Genomic DNA, 9,445 nt, shown 5'->3' on the forward strand with positions numbered 1-9,445 from the left:
AAACAAGTTTCTGGGCAAATGGATCACAGAAGAAGGCAGGAGTCATGATCCTAATATCAGATAAAACAACCTTTAAGCTAGCAGAAATTTAAAAAGATACAGAAGGACACTATATAATCATAAAAGACTCAATTCATCAGCAGGAAATATCCATCTTAAACATATATGCTCCCAACACAGGAGCACCAGCGCTTATAGAGCAACTACTAAGTGAACTAAAAAAGATATTGACTCTAGCACTATTATAGTTGGGGACTTAAATGCCCCACTAACAACCTTAAATAGATCATTGAGGCAAAAAATCAACAAAGAGATCCAGAACCTCAACAAAGAGATCCAGAACTTGACGCTCAACCAAATGGACTTACAGAATACTCCACCCAACAACCACAGAATATACATTCTACTCATCATCGCATGGAATGTACTCCAAGATCAATCACATCCTTGGTCATAAATCAAGCATAAACACATTTCATAAAATCAAAATACTGTCATGCACATTCTCAGACCACAGTGGAATAAAAATAAATATCAACACCAACAAAACTCCACCAATTCACAAAGACATGGACACTAAACAGCACGATGGTGAACAACTACTGGGTCAGTATAGAAATCAAAACAATAATTAAAAGATTTCTGGAACAAATGAAAATGAAGAAACAGCCAGGCTCGGTGGCTCAGCCTGTAATCCCAGCACTTTGGGAAGCCAAGGTGAGTGGATTGCTTGAGTCCACAGGTTTGACATCCACCCGGGGAACTTGACAAGACCTCATCTCTACAATAAATCAAAAATTAGCTGGGCGTGGTAGCATGCACCTGTAGTTCTGGCTACTTGAAAGGCTGAAGCGGAAGGATCACTGGAGCCCAGCAGGTCGAGGCTGTGATGGCCATGGGCATGCCACTGCACTCCAGTTGTGACAACAGAGTGAGACTGCAACTCAAAAAAAAGAAAAGAAAAAGAAACATCCTACCAAAACCTCTGCGATTCCATGAAAGTAGTTCTAAGAGGGGAATTTATATCTCTACAAACACACATCGAGAAAATGGAAAGATCACAAGTTAACAGGCTAACATAGCACCTAAGGGAACTGGAAAGACAAGACCACCTAAACCCTAAGTTTAGCAGTAGGATCCAGATCACCAAATTAGGGACATAGAAGACAAAAATAACCTGGAAAAAAATCAACAAAACAAAAAGAGTGTTCTTTGAAAGAATAAACAAGATTGAGGGACCCCTAGTCAGAATTACTAAGAAAAGAGAGAAAACGCCCAAGTAAACACAATCAGAAATGCAAAAGATCAAATCACAGCTGACCCCAAAGAAATACAAAAGATTATCAGAGATTACTAGTCACACCTGTATGGAAACAAGCTTGGCATCCTAAATGAAATGGAGGACTTTCTGACATCACACAACCTCCCAAGGTTGAAACAAGAAGACATTGAGACACTAGACCATTAACAACCCAGGAAATTGACTCTGTCATAATATAAGTACTTACAAAAAAAAACCCTGGACCAGATAGCTTCCCAGCAGAATTCTACAAAACATATAAGGAAGAGCTGAAACCAATCCTACTGAAAGTATTCCAGGTAATTGAGAAGGACAGAATTCTCTTTGAATCATTTTTATGAAGCTAACATCACACTAGTACCCAAACTAAGTAAAGATTCAACAGCAAAAAAAGAACTATAGGCCAATATCCTTAATGAACATAGATGCAAAAATTCTCAACAAGATTCTAGTAAATCAAATCCAACAACAAATCTCAAAACTCATCCACCATGACCAAGTAGGCTTCATCCCCAGAATACAGGGCTAGTTCAACATCTGCAAGACCATAAATGTAATTAAATACATCAACAGATATAAAAGCAAGAACCACCTGATTATATTATTAGATGTAGAAAAAGCTTTGGATATATACAGCCTCCTTTCTTGATAAAAAACCTCAAACACCATGCATAGAAGGAACATACCTCAAAAGAGTAAGCACCCTCTACAATAAACCCACAGCCAATATATTCCTAAATAGACAGAAACTGGAAACTTTTCCCCTGAAAACCGAACAAGAGAAGGTTGCCCACTCTCACCCCTCTTGTTCAACATTGTGTTGGAAGCCCTAGCTAGAGCAATTAGACAAGAGAAGGAAATCAGGGGTATCCAAATAGAAAAAGAAGTTAAATTATCCCTGTTTGTTGATGATATGATCCTATACCTCAAAAATCCAAAAGAATCTGTCGAAAACCTGCTTTCATTGATAAAGGGCTTTGGCAAAGTCTTGGCATATAACATAAATGTGCCAAAGAAAGTTGCATTCTTATATACCAACAACAGGCAGGTGGAGAACCAAATAAAAAGCACAATCCCATTCACAATAGCCACACATGAAAAAAAAAAAAGAAATACCCCAGCATCTTCCTAACCAGAGAAGTGAAAGAACTTTACAAAACTGCAAAGCATTGCTCAAAGAAATCCAAGAAGACACAATCAAATGGAAAAATAGTCCATGTTCATGGATAGGAAGAATCAACATTGTTAAGATGTCTCTCCTCCCAAAGGCAATCTACAGATTCAGTGCAATATCCATTAGATTACCAACATTGGTGGGGCACGGTGGTTCAGCCTGCAATTTGAGAAGCCAAGACAAGAGGATTAGCTGTGCCCAGGGGTTTGAGACCAGGCTGGGCAACTTGGTGAGAACTCGTTTCTACAATACATCAAAAAATAAGCCAGGTGTGGTGGTGCATACCTGTAGTTCCAGCTACTTGGAAGGCTGAGGCAGAAGGATCACCTGAGTTCAGCAGGCCGAGACTGCGGTGGCCGTGAGCATGCCACTGCACTCCAGCCTGGGCAACAGAGTGAGACTTCAACTCAAAAAAAAAAAATTGCCAACATTATTCTTATCAGACCTGGAAATGACAACACAGAAATTCATATGGAAACATAAATGACCACAAGTTAACAAAACAATCTTTAGCAAAAGAATCAAAGCAGAAAATATCACACTTCCAGACTTTAAACTTTATTATAAGGCTACAACAAACTTTATTATTGGTACAAGAACAGGATAGAGATTCCAGAAGCAAAGCCTCAATTTCTCAACCAACTCATCTTAGACAAAGCTTCCACCAACAACCACTGAGGAGAGGAGAACCTATTCAGTAAATGGTGCTGGGAAAACTGGCTGGCCACATGCAGAAGATTAAAACAAGACTCCTACCTATCACCATACACAAAAAATCAACTCTAAATGGATCAAAGACCTAACGTAAAACCTCAAACTATAAGAACCGTAGAAAGTGCAGGAGACACCCTTATGGAAATTAGAACTGGCAGCCAATTCCTGATCAAAGAAAAAGCCCCAAGTGCCATTGCCATAAGAGATTAGATAGACAAATGAGACCTCATCAAACTGAAAAGCTTCTGCAAAGCCAAAGAAACCATCAAGAGAGAGAGACTACTCACAGACTGAGAAAAAATATTTGCCAACTGTATATCTGACAAAGGCCTTGCATCTAGTATCTACAAGGAACTCAAACGTGCAGAAAGGGAAAAAACAAACAGCCCCATTAAAAAGTGGGCAAAAGATATGAATAGACACTTCTGAAAAGAAGATATATGGGCAGCCAACAGACACATGAAAAAGTGCTCAGTCTCACTCATCATCAGAGAAATGCAAATCAAAACCACACTGAGATACCACCTAGGCCCAGTAAGAATGGCCATCATTAAAAATAAACAATAACAGATGCTGGCAAGGATGAGGAGAAAATGGAACACTTCTACACTGCTGGTGGGAATGCAAACTAATGCAACCTCTCTGAAAAACAATGTGGCAATTTCTAAAAGAAGTAGACATTGACCTTCCATATGACCCAGCAATCGCCCTACCATATACCTGGAGAAACTCAAATCATTCCACAAAAAAGATACCTGCACATGCATGCTTATTGCAGCACGATTCACAATAGCAAAAACATGAACCCAACTGTGCTGCCCATCAAAACTGGACTGAATTTTTAAAATGTGGGACATATACACAATGGAATATTATACAGCCATAAAGAAGGACAAACATTTGGATGGACTTAGAGTTTATCATATTCAGTGATCTGTCACAGAAACAAAGAACAGAGTACCAGATGTTCTCACTTATAAGCGGACCCTGAACATTTGCTGTCATACTGTAAGAAAGGGATTGGCAGTAGTGGGATACTGTTGGGGTGGGTGGGGGGCACAACATCAGTAAGGGTACCTGATTTCATACCAGGCAAAGTGGAGACCAAAGGAAGGCCCAAACTTTACCTGTATGATGACCACTTATATACCGAATTCTGAATTGTACCCCACATCTTTAAAATAAAAAATAATTTAGTGGCTCTAAGTTAAATCTCAGAGATTTTCTAGGAGGCAATAACAATAGAAATAGAAAAAGTTATTTTCCCAAGTGTTTTTATTAGCGGTCAATCTGGACAGATGGCTAGAAGTCATACCCTAAGGTGTATGTGGCCAAAAATTTGGTATTTTCGTTGCATAACTTAAATCCAGTAAAACTATAACCTGTGGCATTTTTTAGGAAGTATTGAATATTCTCTCAATGGCTAAGACTCTGCTGTCCTAGACAAATGTTCTCATCTTTCCTAAACCACTGAAAATTTTATTACAAATTAATAAATTATTAATGACAAAATTTAGCTTTCAAGTTCTCTCAGAGCTATTTCTTAATGTCCTGAAAGGGAAAATGTGACTTTAAGAGAGGAGAGTAATATGATCTTAACTATATTTTAGAAGACATGCCTATGCATAGAAAAAGTCTCCAGAAAATGTGCTTAACGCACACCTTTGGGTGGTAAGGGCATGGGTGATTGTTATTTGCTCCCTTTTTTTCCACAGTGGGTATGATTATTTTATTGTCAGGGATAATCAAATATTTAAGAAAGGAGAGTTGACTGCTAAGCCACAATGATTATGTGGCTCATGGAATCGGTTTCTTGATGTTGTAGTCTAACTCAACATTTGGGCAAATTGATGTATAGTTGGCTCCTCTTAAACTCTTGCTTCATCTGTTGAGCAACAGATCTTTGAGGACACAAAACTACCTGTGTCTTGTTTAAGAGAAATATGTTTTTTCATCTACAAAAAAAAAAATCCAGTTGTCAGGGAGCTGATGTTTTTAAAAAGAAAGCTTTTGAGAAAGAAGTCATTTTACCCGTCCTTTGTGCATTCCACAGGGTGACCGAGACCATGTTCATGACAGAACTCCTGTGTGCAGACATGTGTGGGGAAGTTCCTGTAACACAAGATTGCTTTGTTCAGACAGCCTGTGTCCCAGAGGCCACAGCAGCTGTGTGCCCTTAGGTCAACATGAGCAAATTCCCCTGCTGAAAGGGAGCCCCACCAAATAGCTCAGTGAAACCCACTCAACCGGGAAAGCACTCGTTAAAGGCTGGAGCTGCAGCAAAGAGTCAAGAAGTTGGGAATCTGCAGAAAATAATCTTAGAAGGAACTATCCTGCCTTTGAGACCCCTCTCCAACTTAAATTGGGGGGCTGGGACAGGACTCTCTCAACACATTTACCTTTGCTTTCCCACCTCTCTTTCCCCCGTAACTGATCAAGACTTGCTCCTGATAAGAGTTCTTTGCTCTGTAGTTGATATCCCTTAGCTGGCCTTTAACAATCAAGGAGAAAGAATTAGAAAATAAACCAGGGAGCTAAGCTGTGTGACATCACTTACTATGAACAAGGGCGAGAAAGGCTCATTCTGTGACTGTGTAATAGAGACCTTGGAGTTAGGGGTTTCCAGGAAGACCCCTAGGAGATTGCATCATTGGCTCCTAGATGGAAGAGTCTGGAAAGCATAAAAAATAACTTCAAAACTTCACAGTCCTGTAATTCTTCTCCTGCCTGACTGCCAAGGCTCAGAAACCCACTAGGACCTAGACTCTCTGGGTACCAGAGTTGGAAGAAACATCAGAGATTATCTAGCTCAGGAATTGCAAACTCAAATGTTTATAGAGGCCAGGAAAATGACATAAATGAGTGAAGTAGGCTGGATATAAGATAATAAAGAAGATAGAGCTACAGCAAACCAGAAATAAATGCATTTTACAAAATACCATGTAGGCCAAAGAAATCACAATACTAAGCAATGCTGTCATGTGGGTTACCTACTTGTGATGTGCAATTAATCTAAAGTAATTTTGCAAATGAAGAAATAGAGTCTCAGAGAGGTGAAATGACTTGTAGTGGCAGAATCAGTGACAACGGCCTGGTCTACGCACAATACATGCTCAAGAAGCCTGTTGACTGAGTGAGTGGCCAGCCACAGATGCCTGAATTCAGTTTGGAAGCATGGATGATGTAAGCACTCTGATGACCATGCTAGCTCTTTGGGTAAATGGGCAGAATGTCCTCTGGTAGCAGGACTTGGCCAAAGATGGACCTTATTTCTGAGGCTTGGCTTGTATGTCCAGTTAATTTCTCAAGTCCTCTTAGTACTAGTAGTCGCCTCACGGTTCAATGATGGTGAAGTCTGGGGTCATAACTTTAGTTCATTTGCCTGTGGACAACGTGTAAAAGTTCCAGAGTTATTGGGCTGAGAACAGAACAGAGCGATTGTGGGGACTCCTCTGACACTCACAAACGATATGGGTGCAGCTTTGAAACAGACAATTTTGGTTAAAATCCTAGGCAATAATAATAGCAAGTTTTTAAGTAGCAATTGCATTATGCCTGGAACTACACTAAGCACTTTTTGTGCATTATCTCATTTAATCCTCACAACTGCCTTCTGAGGGAGGGACTATGGTTATGCCCTTACTTAGGCCGAGAAATCAGAGGCAGGTAAGCAATCTTCCCAAACTTATGCTGATAAGTAGCAGAGTTGGGATTTGGGCTCAGGTCTGTCTGGCTCGCTCTTGGTCTCACCACTGATTATCTCTGTGTCTTTAAATGAGTTCCTGGACCTCTCGGGACTTGGTTACCTCACCTTTAAAATGAGGATAGTCATTTAAAATGCAGAATGTATAGCTGAGCACCAGCTTCTTCTTTGTTTCTCCCCCTGACTCTAATCATAAGCTTCCAAGGGAACTGATATCTTCTCACTTTCCCATTCCTGATGTACTGATTGGTCATGAACGAACACATGACCTAGAGACAACTAATCAGAGTTGCCTATCTCTTTGGCCATAGATTGTTTGACTCAAGAGTCGGGCCAATCAAGCCCTTCACTGGGATTCTTTTTTTTTTGCTTGGCACCAGAGAGATGAGGCCCAGCCTCCAGTAAGGCAGAGAGATGGGAGCCAGGCTATGCTTCCCTGAAAGTGGAGAAATCCTGTCAGAGAGACTGAAACCAACATAAAGACTCAGCAATACCCCTTCTGGGAATATACCTGGAGGAACTAAATTCATTCTACAAAAAAGATACCTGTGTGCATATGTTTATTGCAGCAATATTCACAATAGCAAAAATATGGAACCAACTATGTTGCCCATCGAAAGTGGACTGGATGTGGTACATATACATGATGGAATATTATGCAGCCATAAAGAAGGACAAACTTATGAACTTTGCAGCAACTTGGATGGACTTAGAGTCTATTATACTCAGTGATCTGAGTACTATCTCTTGTCACTCATAAGCAGAACCTGAACATCAATCATAATACTATAAGAAAGGGATTGGCAGTAGCAGGACACTGCCAGGGGAGGGAAAGAGAAAACATAACATCAGCAAGGATACTTGATCCCAAACAGGTGACGTGGGGACCAAGGAGGCCCGAACTTCACCAGCACGATGACCACTTACGTGCCTAATCCTGAACTGCACCCCACATCTTTAAAAGAAAAAACAAAACAAAGAAAAAGAGGAGCTGCAGAAGCAGAAATCCTAATAACTATTCAATCTGGATCCTGGAGAAACTGGGTGTATATGATATTATTCTCCTGCTCTTGAGTATGTTTGAAATTTTAATAAAAATGTCAATCAACTTAAAAATAAAAAAGACTAAAGCAGAGGGAGCCATCAGAGAAAAGACCCAGATCTAGACACCCCCACATTCGCGTAGTTCTGCTGTTGTTCCTCTGGTATGGCTATGGAGCAGATAAATTCCCATTTATGACCAAGCTAACATGAGCTAAGTTTTCTGTTACTAGTACATGTGCGCGCGCGCACACACACACACACACACACACACACACACACACGTGAGCACACACACAAGTGAGCACACACACAAGGATTCTGGCAAGTACATGGCACTGGGCCTACATACGTCTATATGGACACATACATGGAGATCTGTTTATTAAGGATCTAGATTTTAGATGTTCCATTTCTGATCAAAGGACTCCTCCTTGGGCAAGTTAAGACAATATTGCAAACAGCGTCCACTGGGGTTTACAGGACAGAAGTTTTGAGCTGTAGTGCCATGGGTATGCGGGAAATATCCCCTAAAACTTTATACCTGGCCCATCTCCTCCTAGAATGTAAACTATTGCTCTTACCATGGACCCTTAGAATCTTGGCTTTCACCAGTAGTCATATTTTTCCACGGAGTTAGTGTCAAATACTAGAAAGGCAGAAATGAAATACATGCAAAATACTCATAAAAGGAAGTGACAATAATTTTATTCAGGATTTCTCAAGATCACAAATGCCTTTTTGTTCAGTTCATGTTTAAGACCCAAACTTCTTAAAGACTCTACCAGGATCCATTTTTATTTCTATCACCTTAGTACTTGGAATTTGGACACACACAAATAATGAGACGTTTTTAAGGGTCAAACAAGATTCAGAGATCGTTCTTTTCAACTCAACCGCTTGGTATGTTATTTGCCATAACCACTATCCGCTGGAAATGGAAAATGTCCATTTTTTTGCTTGTAAAAAGTTTATAAATAAGCAATTAATCCAGAGACACTGCTCCACAGTCACAGAAATAACTGTAGTCCATGCTATGCTATTATGGCTATTGATCCTGTAAGCGTTAGTTATAGACACATCACACACATACAAGTATCTCATGTTTTCCAAACTATCGCTCTTTAAACTCAAAGACCAAATCTTTGGACCTATCCCTTCTGTCTTAATTGTTCTCCCTTTGCTCTCTAGATCCGGGTTTCAACCTCTAGTGCCCACTCTGTGCCCAGGAGACAGACACACAGCAAAGCGTCATGGGGGTTGACTTGCCCTTCTGCTTCTTTTTTTTTTGGAGTTGGAGTCTCACTCCGTCACCCAGACTGGAGTGCAGTGGCTGCTCCCGGCCACCGCAGCCTCGACCTGCTGGGCTCTGGCGATCCTTCCGCCTCAGCCGGAATTACAGGCGCGCGCTACCACGCCCGGCTAATCTTTTGATTTATTGTAGAGATGAGGTCTCGCTGCCCAGGTGGGTCTCGAACCCACAGGCTCAGGCAATCCACTCACCTCAGCCTCC

Source organism: Carlito syrichta, unplaced genomic scaffold (assembly GCF_000164805.1).
Source record: "Carlito syrichta isolate Samal-C Ts95f unplaced genomic scaffold, Tarsius_syrichta-2.0.1 Scaffold304767, whole genome shotgun sequence".
NCBI classification, from domain to species: domain Eukaryota; kingdom Metazoa; phylum Chordata; class Mammalia; order Primates; family Tarsiidae; genus Carlito; species Carlito syrichta.